Source organism: Artemia franciscana, chromosome 13 (assembly GCF_032884065.1).
Source record: "Artemia franciscana chromosome 13, ASM3288406v1, whole genome shotgun sequence".
Lineage (NCBI taxonomy): Eukaryota > Metazoa > Arthropoda > Branchiopoda > Anostraca > Artemiidae > Artemia > Artemia franciscana.
The window spans coordinates 25,469,359-25,481,935 of NC_088875.1; the positions used below are offsets into that span (position 1 = coordinate 25,469,359).

At 36.9% G+C, this 12,577-nt stretch overlaps 1 protein-coding gene across 3 annotated transcripts in view; it reads right to left on the reverse strand.

Moving 5' to 3' along the window:
• Window positions 1–12,577, reverse strand: part of LOC136034714 (voltage-dependent L-type calcium channel subunit beta-2-like) — a 179,845-nt gene that overhangs the window by 137,642 nt on the left and 29,626 nt on the right. The window lies entirely within an intron of this gene.

A 12,577-nucleotide genomic window follows, 5' to 3' on the forward strand; every position in this document is an offset into this window, starting at 1 on the left:
CTCAAATCGCCATTTTTCAATAGCCTTCTATCCAAGGCTACATTTGGGTGGTGGTTTAGCTCCTTAGGCATCAAAATTTGATGTTCATGCATATTCATATTGTGTATTTCAACATCTTTATAGCTTTCCTCGGGCCATATTCAAACGAGTATAAAAGGGGTATTTTTCTTCATGCACTTACGAAAAGAACGCATTTTATTGAAGGAATGGATCGCACAATGATTCATTTGACAATCCGCATTTTAAAATTAACTGATCTGCTTCCTTTTCATTTGTTGTATCTTTGGCGTTTTACACATTCATGACACATTGGTATTTAATAATTTGTACTCCGTCCAAGCCCATTTGAGTCATGAAGCTTTTTTAAAAAGGGACGTATGGATTACCCGTTAGGCGTATCTCCAAGTACATAATTGTTAAATTAGATTTCTGAGAACTCTTTGCTAAGAAATGCATTGATGCAAGTCAATGTTGTTGTTTTTTTCACTCCTGTGATATGTATTCAAGATCCACTCTATTTTTAATACTCGGACTTTTCGTTGCTTTTGATGTTGGAAACGTTTCATTGAATTAGTCAGCTCCGGCTAATTATATTTTTTTTGTATGCATGGCAAAATTTGCGACGGCAAAATTTTTCAAAATTGAAGGACAAAAGTGAGTCTTTTATAAGAAAAACCTCACCAGGAGTTTTGATAGACTCTTTTAACAAAACTTAACTCCCGGAAAGATCCTGTAAGAAAACTTAAAAAAGTATTTTTTAACTTGAGTAAAGAGCAAACTTTAGACTGAAAATATGAACAAATTAAACAAGATCGAAGAGCAGCGACCCTTAACAGGAGTTTTCTTCTATGATAAAAAAGACGTTATATGGCTAGATAAAAAGCAAACAATCATGTAAGGGATTTTTAATTCTATGGAAATCTATGGCATCCGAGTCTATCATTATTGTCAAAGTTATAATTTAATTTTCAGAACCAATGTGTTAGAATTTGTTTTGTTAAATATCATTTACAAAAAAGTAATAATAATAAAAATAGACTGGAAAAATTAAATTAAATAATAATAAGACGTTTTTCATTGTATCAAAACCAAGATGTAAACTTATCCTGTCTTCGTAGCCCAAGTTTTTCTTTTTGGTCCTGAGAAATGGCCTGCTAATACTTCTGCCTATAATATTAAAGATGTGGCCCAGACATATCCAGATAAGCCTACGTTATAAAGTGGCATCTCATGTTTGAAATTCTTAGCAATGGAATAAATCAGCCGAATTTTTGAAAATTAATCTCTTGACGCAAATACACAAAATTAGTAACGGAAGTACTCTTATGATATTTTCTCCCAAGAATGGGCTTTGTACATTTTTGTATTACGATATTATTACTTTTACTAATACTAACAGCTCAATTCCCACCAATGCCATCTAGAGAAGACAGGACTACGCATGCTCCTCCTCCATCCTAATCTACTAAGAGCATTGTCATTGAATCTATAACAGCACTGAACTTATATTTTCCAGAGAACATATCTTAATTTTGGACAACTGAGTAGTGATGCTGTAACAGGTACTGAACTTACATCCTGATTTAGGCACTAAGGCTTGCCTATGCTACTGAACTGATAACCTTATTTGGGTACTAAAGATTGCCTATACTAAACTAGAGCATTGATTTACTCACACAACGATACTAAAAGAGAGATGCCTCATTAGCATAACCGGTTACTATACCATCAACCTTTGACCTACATACTCAGGTGATAACAATTATATGAATAATTTTGTAGAAATACATCATTGAGATATATCATTACCATAACCGGTTACTATCCATGCAACAATTTGGGTGAATGACCTGTATATTGTTTTCAGGAAATGATTAACAAATATTAAACCTTCACAGAATAAGGGGATAGATTTTCTATACTATGGAGGGTACATCTATTTTACATACGTCCATGAGATTACCTGTATCATCGTATGGTCAGCCATTTACCAGCATCCAAAGCCCCCATTGCCAACCCCATCTCCCTCCCCCCTTATGTACCTTTTTTTTACTCCGAATTTTTGGACTCGAAATTCTTAGGATATTAGCAGCTGTCTCTGTAAAATGATATTTTTTGAAAGGTGCTATAAGATCATAGGTTTTGGTATTGATAAGAATATTAGCTAAGTATTTCCAAATCCTGTGTAATACTATCAAAATCTTGTCTGATATTATTAACCATCTTGCTCTATATTATCAAACTCTCGCCTGATATAGCGAGAATCCTCTATTTCATTATCGAAACCTTACGTGGTATTATCAGAATCAAGACACAAAGACAGAAACAGAGACAAGAAAGCAGTCACACAAATACACAGGCAGAGAGAGATGGAGAAAAACACACAGAGTCAGACACACAAAGGCACAAACACATACACGGAGACAAGCAATCACCCACTCAGACATATAGACACAGTGAAAAAGACAAGAAAACAGACAGTCAGACGCAGACATAGAGAGAAAGAGAGAGAGAGAGAGAAAACCATCTACAAACACAAAAAAGTCGAACGTACAAACACACCAAGAGAAACAAGCAAACACCCACTCAGACACATAGGCACACAGAGTGTGAGAGAAGCAAAAACACATAAAAACACACAGATGCAAAGACAGACAGAAGCAAAGACACAAAGCAAAGACAGACGCACACATATAGCCATAGTGAAAGAGACATGCAAACATCCGCCCAGATAAAAAGGAATAGAAAGAAAGAGACAGAAAAAAACACCTAAAAATAACAGAATCAGACACACAACCACATAAAGAGAGACAGAGCAACAAGAAAACACCTGCTGGGACACATAGGCACAGTGAGAGAGCCGAACAAACATCCGCTCAGTCAAGCAGGCGAAGAAAGGGAGAGAGACAAAAGCACCTACAAACAGACAGGATCAGACTTACAAACACACGCTCAGATATATAGGCACAGAGAGTGAGAAGGAAAAAAACATACAAACACACATATTGTGTGTTTGTACAGACTGTGTCAGTATTCAAATAGATTTCGTTCCGTGAACAACTAAATAATAAACTTTTTCTGGATTTTAAACAAAGCTGTTTAGCAAGTTTTTATGAACTTATTTTGCAATCTCTCGACAAACAAAGATCTCTTACGAAACCTGAATGACTAGTTTTTCAGCAAGAAATTAGACACTTCATTTAGCCATCAAGCAGTAAGAATATCATTAGGAATTCCGATATTTATAGGCAATCGCGCTCCGATAGAGGTGGCGAGAGAAAAGTAAGCAGGAGGGGGGAATGAGTTGGTAGCAAGAGCCGTGGTACCCGCCGGGCGCGCCCCTTAAATTGTGGGGACAAGGTAACCAACCCTCAACACTTCCCTTGCTTTTTTCGTAAGGAAACCACCAGTAAAATGGGTGATAACCGCTCTGGAATAATGGCGAGCGGAGAACTGGTTTATTTGCCAGTTCTAAAATTTTCGCAGTTTAGCCGAAATAATGGTGTCGGTGATGATCTTATTATCCGGCATGACTTGGAATTCTTTCTTGGAATTCAGGAACCGAAGGTTCCTTCGGTTCCTGACCTGATGTTTTCACATCTATCCTCAAAACTCACGCGAATGGAAAAAGTCCTTAATGCTGTTGCGTTCTGGGCGGAAGTTTATGATAACCATTTTCCGCCCCTTCCTCAACTTTTTGAACCAAATATCCTGGCGACTATTGTGGTTTCCAAGATCCCTGCTTCACTTGACAATCCACTCAAAAGAAAAGAAGTGCTGGATAAAGCTACTGGTCACGAATGTGTTAGTAGTATAAAAGCAAAAAAAGACCAACTGATTGTTCAAATAGACAAATCTGCAGTGAATGACTTTTGCTCTTCGATTAAAAATACGGTAACATCTTGTTCGACTAAGATTGTCAAAAAAAAAATACTTGGAATTGCTAAAGGAATTCCTCTTGACTTTGATGTTGACCAATTCTACAGTGAGCCCGGCATAGCATCGGCCAGTCGTCTTGGTGCCTCTTCAGTTGTCAAGATTGAGTTTACAGATCTATTGTCAGAGGTTCGGCTGCTAAAAACAGGACTAAAAATCGACAATGAACTTATTCGAGTTTCTGAGTTTCTGACCCCACCTAGATGCTGTCATAAGTATAGATCCCCCAGGCATATCCAGTCCGCCTGTTCCAGTTCAAATCCAAAGTGTGCAATCTGCTCAGGGCCTCAGGTCTCTACGAAAGAGTCTCCCTGTAAACTCCCTGCGAAATGTACTAATTGTGGTGGTCCGCATGTGTCGTTTAGCCTAAAATGTCAAGTCCTTAAAAAAGTGATTTCTGCTGCCAAGTGATGGCTCGCTCAATATCCCTACTCTCTTTTAATATTAATGGCACTAAGGATAAAGGGTCTGTGATCGGTGATTTCATAAATGATTACGATATAGTCTGTTTACAAGAACACCTTTTCTCTTCCACCAGTTCCAGTTTCCTACAACGAAGTACATAACATCAGTTATTTCTTATAAATGCCCGCACAACCTTTGGCAGACCCTCTGGAGGGACTGCATGTTTTGTGAAGCGGAGTTTAATCAGTCTAAATCCCACTTGCTTATGGTCGAATGATCATTTTCTTGCCATCCAGTTAGGCAATACTGTTATAATTAACACTTATTTGCCACATAATACACGTGGAATTGATGTTATGACACGGTTCGCTAAAGCTCGCTCCTCGTTATGCTCAGCTGTGAAGCGATTCGCTGATTCCAAACTTACATATCTGATTGTTGGTGACTTGAACTGCAATATTTTAGATAACTCGGCCAGAACTGACTGCTTGTTAGATTTAGTTCCGGATTATAAAATTGTGCCAAAGGATCAGTCTTATACTTACATTCATCATTCAGGAAGTGTATCAAATATTGACCATGTAATTTGTTCGCCAAGTCTCAGTATTTCTGAAGTGCATGTCCTTACGGATGAATAAGACATTGATCATATGTCGATGTCATTTACGTTTTCCCTATCTGATGTATAATTGGAATCGTGCAAATATTGCCCTTTACAGTGTGACGCTTGCTACGCTACTTAGTTCTATTCGTATTCCGTTTCATTTGCTCCAGACTCAGGTGCCTGTGAAAAATGTGGTTGCCAATATTAACCTGTACTATTCTCAAATTATTTCGTTTTGAAAAACGCTGAATCTTGTGCTGTCCCTTGTGAACGAGTTAGGTTGGGGACTCGTCAACCTGTGTGGAATAATGATTCAGAGTTGAAGTCGATTAAGAGCCGTGCAAGGTTATGGTTGCGTATATGGTCAGAATGCCGAAGGCCTGCTTCTGGTATTGTTTTCAGTATTAAAAATCGCACTAAATCTGCTTATAAGAAATACCTTCGTGCAGTCCGATTTCGTGGTCTTGATTTTCCATCAAATCCAAGTGATTGGAAGAATGTTTTAAATTCTAATAAAATTATTAGTGATGGTCCTGGCAATTATATTTCTAAGTCAGCTTGGGAATTGCATTATACTGCTATTTTTTCCCGGATTAATTATGCAGTTCATTCACGTTTTTCAGCTGTTTTGAAACGTATGCTACCGTCAGCTCTATCTCAGCAGGCTATAATACCGATATCCGCTGATTCAATTTGCCTGGCTATTAAAAGGCTGAAGTCTAAGTCAGTTGACACCGATGGAATATCAGTGCATCATTTAAAACCTGATTGCCCCCCTTTAATATCGTATTTAAACGATATTAAATATACTTTTAAACGATAAATTAACGATAAAAACTTAAATAAACGATAATTTAAACGATATACTTTTTCAAATGTGTTTGTGTCGTTCTGTCGTGCCGGACAGTTTCTTGTGTGGCACAGTTACTTCTGTTTTAAAAAGGGGGAAAGATCCCTTTTCATGTTCATCTTATCGTCCTATCATTGTTTCTTGTACCTTAAGCAAAGTCCTTGAGTATTTACTTCTCCCTTCTATAACAGATAATATAAATTTTGGAGTTAACCAGTTTGGTTTTCAGCGTGGTCTGGGATGTCAGCATGCCCATAAAGTTCTTTCTACTCTGCTTTCTGATGCTTCTGAGAAGGGCTCTTTAGATCTATCTAAGGCTTTTGATTCTGTAGTTCACTCCCAAGCATTGTTTTCTTTGCTTAAATGTGGGGAGAATATTTCTATTGTTTCTTTATTAAAATTTTGGTATGGTCATTCTTTCCTTTATGTTAAATCTTCTCCTTCTGATCCTTCTATGTTAAAGATCTCCGTAAGACAAGGTGTGAGACAAGGTGGAGTTTTATCTCCATCAATTTTCAAAAATTTTATTCCTGATATTTTAAATAGTCTTCCAACAACTTACCTTTTAGGTAGTTCAAATGTCTCATATCTTGCTTATGCCGACGATATTCTTCTCATTAGTAGAACCAAATCTGGGCTTTCGGCTTCTGTTCGTTCTATCTCTAATGCTTTCTCGAATGTAGGTCTAACCATTAACCCTGATAAATGTGAATTCCTATATTTTGGTCCTTCTCGTAACCAATCTTCTAGACTTAATTGTTCTGAATTTAGCGTTCCGTGCGTGACTTCTTTAAGGTGGTTGGGCATTACCCTTACTAACAATTTAGTCTCTTTTCGTCATAAAATTGTTTCTGATGCTAAGGTTAAAGTTCAAGTGGGTTATTCTAAAATTGTTGCGAACAGGGGGAAATACAACCACAAAGCCCTTTCACAAATTTATTCTTGCTTTCGTGATCACTCGGTTTTATATCTTTCTGGATTGTATCCTGTTTTAAAAAGAAAAGATTTAAAGGCTCTCAAGTCATCTTATTTTCGTTTCCTCCGTTTTTTGTTGTATCTTCCTCTCTGGTACAAGAACAGTGATATGGTAACAAATTTCGGGTCTCCAGATTTTTTAATATATTATTAATATATTTATTATAAACTTAGATTAGGTTATAAACCAGATTATTATAAACTTAAAGTGCTACACCAGAAACTATCCGACTCGATACATTTTACTATTAACCCTTTTCATGATCTTCTAAACTTTTTTCTACAGTAATTTAATGTGTTATCAGAAGTAGTTTTTTTTTGTTTGGTTTTTGTTTGTTTTTTTCTGTGTGTTTGTTCTTTTACTCTGCTATTTCAAGTGGGTTACAAATGAATTATTATTATTATTATTGAGACACACAAAAATAGACACGGGGACAAGCAAACACCCGCTCAAAAACATAGGCCCAGAGTGAGAGAAAGAGAGAGAGAGGGAAAGAGAGACAAGCAAAGAGTTACTCAGAAAAGTGTTTCAAATAAAAGCCCTTTTGACTACGATAGACTCAGCTAGCTGATAAATACCAAGTGTTTTAGTTGACGACAACTAGGTTACATTCGGTTAACTGCATTCAAGTTATTTTCACTTGGTTTGTCGGGGCACGCTAAGTGGCCCATATGTGTCACTATGTGTGACTCTGTTTGTTTGTATGTATTTTATTCTCTCTTTCCCTGTATGTATGTGTGTCTGAAAATTGGTTTGCTTGTCTCTTTGTCTGTTTTCTTGTGTCTCTGTGTCTAACTCAGTGTGTTTGTAGGTATTTTTGTCTCTCTCTTTCTCTCTGTACCTGTGTGTCTGAGCAGATGTTTGCTTGTTTCACCCACTATATCCGTGTGTCGGAGCAGGTGTTAGCATATTTCGGTGTCTGCCTTTGTGCAATTGTGTGTCTTGATCTGTGTATTTCGTTGTGTTTTTGTCTCTCTCTGTCTCTTTCTCTCTCTTTGTTTGTCCCTCCCTCCCTCTCTCTTTCTCTCTCTCTCTCTGTGTCTGTGTTTTGAGTGAATGTTTGCTTGTCTATGTATCTGTCTTTGTGTGCTGATTTTGATAATACCACGTAAGTGTTCGTTAATTCAATAGAAGATTCTCGTTATATCAGGCGAGAGTTTGATAATTTAGTGCAAGATGTTTGATAATATCAGACAAGATACTGGCAATATCATGTAAGATATGGAAAGACTTTGGAAAAAACTTTTGTAAATATTATAACCTATTATCATAAGAATTCCAAAAAAAGTACAAAAAGTGGGATTGGGGGCCTCGGAGGTCTGGACATGGATGGCCAAACGCTCCCTCTAGAAGAAGTGTTGTAATATAAGCAATTATAAGCAATAATATAAAATGTGTTAATAATAATAACAATAATAGATAATAGTCATTCCTATGAATAAGATGACAATCTAGCCTTATATAGAATCTGGTTGCAACGGCTGGTTACTGTGTATGTATGCAAAGGAAGTTTTCATGGAAGTATGGAAAAGATATGCACCCTCTGTAGCACAGACAATATGTCCCCTAATTCCATAAAGGTAAGGATTTTCTAATCATGTCCTGACATGAATAAGTAGGCAATTCACCCAAATGACCTGAATATATATGTCAAAGGCTTATGGTATAGCAACAGCTTATGATAATGAGGTATCTCTCTGTTAGTATGGTTATGTAAGTAGGTCATTGCTCTAATTTAGTATAGGCAATCTTTAGTACCTAAATAAGGGTTTAAGTTATGGAGTATGGGCAAGCCTTGGTGCCCAAACAAAGGTGTAATCTCAGTACCTGTTACAATATTACTACTCAGCTGCAACATTATAACCATAATTTTGTGAATATAGTCAATTAAAAACATGATTTTTACCCGACATTTAAGCAACAGAATGTTTTTGCTACCAAAATTTAAAAAAAATGCTTAACAGCGAAATTGGTCGAGCAAAAATACCTCACTTTTTCAGCGAAAAGAGGGGAAGAATGGGAGAGTCTTGAATTTCAATTCCTACAATATTTTCTGGAGTGTAATGCCCTTTCCTTTTAGTTCCATTCTATGGAGATTGAAAACTACTTCAGAATCGAATCTACTCTAAACGAGGTCCAAGGAATATGAAAAACCTGAACCTTAATGTGTGCTGCATTTGGTGGATTGAATGGTTTTGTTTGTATTGATTCAAGTATAGGGGGACTAAAATGATGTCAAAATTGAAAAATTATGTTATTTAGTGCCCTTTTTCACGCAAAGCGATGTCAGGGGGGGGGGTGAAAGCACCCTTTTTTGCTATTGATCTACTTTAGCTTTGAACGGTGCTTCATTGCGATTTCACGTCCATGAACTCAAATATGAATGAATATTTTGCTTCTCTATTAGTTTCAACCTGACTTCATAGGTAAGCGTGAGGGTAACTTTACTTACATCTATATTTTTTTGCTTCAAAGATTCTTTTTTTCCCAGGGCTAATGAGTGCAAATCTTAATAGAAGATTTTCTTCAAATGCTCTTTAAAGTCTATATTTCTTGATTCTCCTACTCTTATTTTAACCTCCACCCTGCCCTTTAACCCTTGGAGGTGTAATGAGAATATCAGATAGATTGCAGATTTTATATTCGTTAAAGGATTTGGCAAATCCTATTGAAATTGTAAATAAAAAGTCTGAAAAGTAAAAACTAAAGTAAAAACTAAAGTAAAAAAAGAACCAGAACTATGTTTTCTATTATTGTGACTCTGAATCGATCACAACTTAGTTTTGATTAAAAATTTATTGAAAAAACACAACATTTTGGTTGAAAAATCCGATTGAAATTGTAAAAAAAGGCCTGAAAAGTAAAAACTAAAGTAAAAAAAGAATCAGAACTATGTTTTCTATTATTGTGACTCTGAATCGATCACAACTTAGTTTTGATTAAAAATTTATTGAAGAAACACAACATTTTGGTCTAATCACATTGGTTATAGAGATCATAATTCTCCAGAGAAACGTTGAGGGTAGCTTAGCTTTCAGGAGCAGCCGGTATATCAGTCATAATGCTGTATAAGTGGTTGACGAAAGTTTACAGCTCCAATCTTCAGGTACTAGAGCTGTCGCTGACCGCAACCATGTCAGAATTTGAAAACAAATACGCAGGTAGTGGTACTTTGCAGCCGCAGATGGGGCGGTGAGCGTTCGAGATGAACAAAACTAGCCGCACTGGCTACTTCTGATATGAACAGAAAATGTCGGAATTCAGGAAAGCTTCGTCGGATCTTGCTCTGTAGAGCTAGAAGAGGCTTGCCGCAATCAGCTCTTCCTTGTTTGCTGAAGAGGAGTGAAAAATCTGATATTCTTGCAAAAACCTGACACCAGGTATGACGTTCAAAACTGAAGCCTTGCCAACACCGTACAATTAAAAAGCATCGTCGTATCCTGAAAAGGCGTGAGTGAACAACAATGACTTTGTAAACTCTGATAGTTGCATCATCTTCAAGTTGCAGATGTCAAAAATCTTTGCAATCTTTACAAATCTTTGCAGGAATTCTATTCTCGAAGTAAAGAGGTGCTTGCTTCGGTTTTAAATAGTGGATCAGCAAGACCGACAAGTCGGTATCGGTTTCAGTCAAGCTGATCTACCTCTTCTCGGCTGAAGCAAGTACAGTTTTGCTATTTAAAAATTGGCATCACCTTTCACTTTTTATGCTCGACATTTGGATTCCACAAGCTTCTCATCTATTAGCTTTATGATAATCGATTTATTGCTTGAGCTGGAGAAAAGTCTGATTTCCTCCGAGCAAGCTTCGTGGCAGGACTGAAACTGATGGTAGGGCTCTTTTTTTGCTTTTGTTTGCTTCCGACGGTGTGATATTTTATGGTTGACCCCCCCCCCAAGACCGCTAAAAATGATATCAGCTAATACGAAATACTTCTGTACAAAAGCTACGTAAGAAGAAGCCACATCTCCACAAGTGGATAAAATATCCCATACTACCGAACGAAGTTGTCAGCCACCATGCACGGCACCATGCATGCAGCCACCATAGCGGCATGTTTGTGTTGGCACTAGTTGAACCTCAGGTCTGTGCTGCTTCCATATATCCGCTGTGAGTGCAGCCTTACTTGCCCTCACAGCGGATACAGCTTCTTGAGGCTCTAATAGAACAGGTGGCAATATCGATGACCCATTTTTGAGCGTATTTGCTAGATTCTAAGTTCGTTGTTTGCCGCTGATGAATTTTTTGCGGTCACATTCACTGCACGATCTTTTCTACTGAATGAACATGAGAAGACAAATTACCCATCATTTGATGATAATAGATGGCGCAGTCTGTATCTGTGTGGGGTTTAAAGTCAGCGGTCATTTCGCCCTGAACATAAGCTGGGGGAGAGGGGCTGTTTGTGAACAAAGGATTCTTGACGAAATTGGGTTCAGAATAAAAGGAAGAACCGTCAGTTCAGAATTGGTTGTGGGAGGATGAAATCTCAGTGAATTACTGTTTAAATTAAAACATACCAAAAATGGTATTTTCGCCCCTTCTGATTTAGCCTAGGGTGGAAATGAGGCGCTAAGCAGGAGGATTTTGAAGTCATTTCTGGTCTTCCCGGAATAAAATTAATGGGAAACGACCTTTTAATCCAGAAAATATTGCAGAAATTAAGGTTCAAAATATTCCCCTCTTTTCCCTTAAAAAGTGATATTTCTGCATGGGCGAATTCAACCAATTCTATATATTTTATTCAGCAAATTTTTGTCTACATTTTAATGTCCATTTGTCTGCAAATGCATCAAAATTCGGTTTCCAAATTTGTATCCCTATCTGCCTTGGATTAGGGTAGAAATTGGGTCGTAAATGATAAGATTTTTAAATTCAAATGCCAAGTTCGGTCTCCCCGTACCTAAATTAATACGAAACGATCTTTCAATCCAGAAAATATTATAGAAATTCAAATTCAAGATTTCAACATTCCCCACTCTTTCTCCTGAAAAGGGAGTTAATTTGTACGGAAGATTTCGAAGCTATTTAGCGAAATATCATTTTCGGTCTCCCCAGACATAAATTAATAGAAAACGACCTTCCAATCCAAACAATGTAGTAGAAATTAAAATTAAAGTTACCCCCCCCCCTTTATACTTTTTTCCAGAAAAGGTGGTTTTTATGCACGAATGATTTCAGCCGATTTTGGATTTGTTATTAAGCGAATTTTTCTGAGCATTTTGGTGCCAAAACCATTTCTGTTGTTCAAATGCCAAGGTTTGGCCTTTTATTCATAGTTTTTCGTAGCATTTTGTTTCGGACTTAACTAGCCCTAATAAAATCTATTTTGTAGCATTTAGATAGTTGCAATGTTTGCCGTCAGTAACAAAATAGAAAAAGTAAGCCGGAACCATGATAGAGCTAAATTAAAGTTGTAAAGTAGTTTAAAACCCTTAAAACACTTAAACCTAAAGAGGGTCTTCGGAGGTGGTATTGCTTAGATAGCATTTTTCCTTCCTTCCATTCATTAGCTGGGGCATAATTTTTCAAAAAGATATATCACCGCAGCTACGCTTGACAAATAATTAAGACACTGCAAGTAATTTCTAATCTAAACTATCCCCTAGTAACATAAAATCCTTAATTCAATACCTACAAGAGCCATAATATAGGCCATGTTTATTCCAACAAAAAATCAAGATGAGCTAATAAAAGTGGTCAATTATGCAGATGAAATACAGAAAATAAGCATTGTGCAATTCAAACTAGTTAAACAAACAGCAATTGCTCATAAGAGTCAGTGCCAAACGGAAAGATCTGTAA